Here is a 1,244-nt window from a genome sequence, read left to right on the forward strand (position 1 = left end):
CCCTGGTCAGGGAACTAGACCCCACGTGCTCCAACTTAAAGATTCTATATGCCACAATGAACGATTCCGTGCACTGCAACAACAATCCTGTGTGCTGCAACTAAGACCAGGTGCTGCCAAATAAGTACATGGATAAAAATAAGTATTTTTTTTAAAAAGAGAGAGAGTGGGCTTTGGTCTCAAAGATCTGGGTTCTAATCCAAATGTTTACCAACCTGGTGTCCCTGGACAGTGGGCGGACTGAGCCTCCCTCATCTCATCTCTGCACGGGGATGGTGTGGGGGTTAAATGAGATGATGCACACCACGTGCTGAGCCCAGGGCCCCATTCAGCATGAATTCTGAGGAAGCGGGAGCCACACTGCCAGAGTTAGGGATGCTGAATACGTGAAGGAGTTAGTGCCAGCCAAGTTCAGGCAGTTCAGTGGACATTTTATTATGTAGAATTTCAAGTAATCTTATTAAAGGCTATGGTTTCTCACCCTGGACTCCATGGGCTATTTCCTTTGTCCACTTATTTTCCCAGGGAAATAGACCCTTGAACATAGAAGGGAAAAGTCCTGTCCCTTTAGATTCACTGCGCTGTCTTTAAGAGTAGAAGGGGGTCAAGACTGGGGTGCAGGGCCAGCTCCCTCCGGCTACTGTTCAGAGTGGGGAAACTAAGGCAGAAGATCGGTGGTATAGATGGGACATCAGGGAGGCGAGCTGGGGGGGCATGGTTTGGGGGGCAGATGGAGAAAACTCGGTAGGCATGAGGGCTGCCTGGCCCTGCAGATATGGGGCAGGGGCAGCTCTGGGACCTCTGAGCCCACCCCCAGGAGTCGCGCCCAGCTCAGGAACTGCCCAGGGCTGAGTCCACCCACCCAGGGTTTCTGCAGGCCTGAGAAAGGCAGCCGCTGACAGAGACATCACGCTAACCATAGCCTTTCTTCATTTGAGCCACTGATCCAGGGAGAATCCAGTGGGGAGGGAAAAGAATAGTTTCATTTTCTCCCTATCCTGGAGTATCCATGCAAAGTGCCTGACCTCCCTCTGTTTCAGGTAATAGAGTAGAGGAAAATCATGCTTCTCAACCCAGTTTCCTGGGGTTATATAAAAATGCAGATTCTGAGTCTGTGGGTCTGCGTGGTGCCTGAAATTCTGCACCTGTAATGAATTTAAAAGACGCTTACTCCTTAGAAGGAAAGCTATGACCAACCTAGATAGCATATTCAAAAGCAGAGACATTACTTTGCCAACAAAGGT

Source organism: Bison bison, unplaced genomic scaffold, assembly GCF_000754665.1.
Source record: "Bison bison bison isolate TAMUID 2011002044 unplaced genomic scaffold, Bison_UMD1.0 scf7180017864388, whole genome shotgun sequence".
NCBI lineage: Eukaryota > Metazoa > Chordata > Mammalia > Artiodactyla > Bovidae > Bison > Bison bison.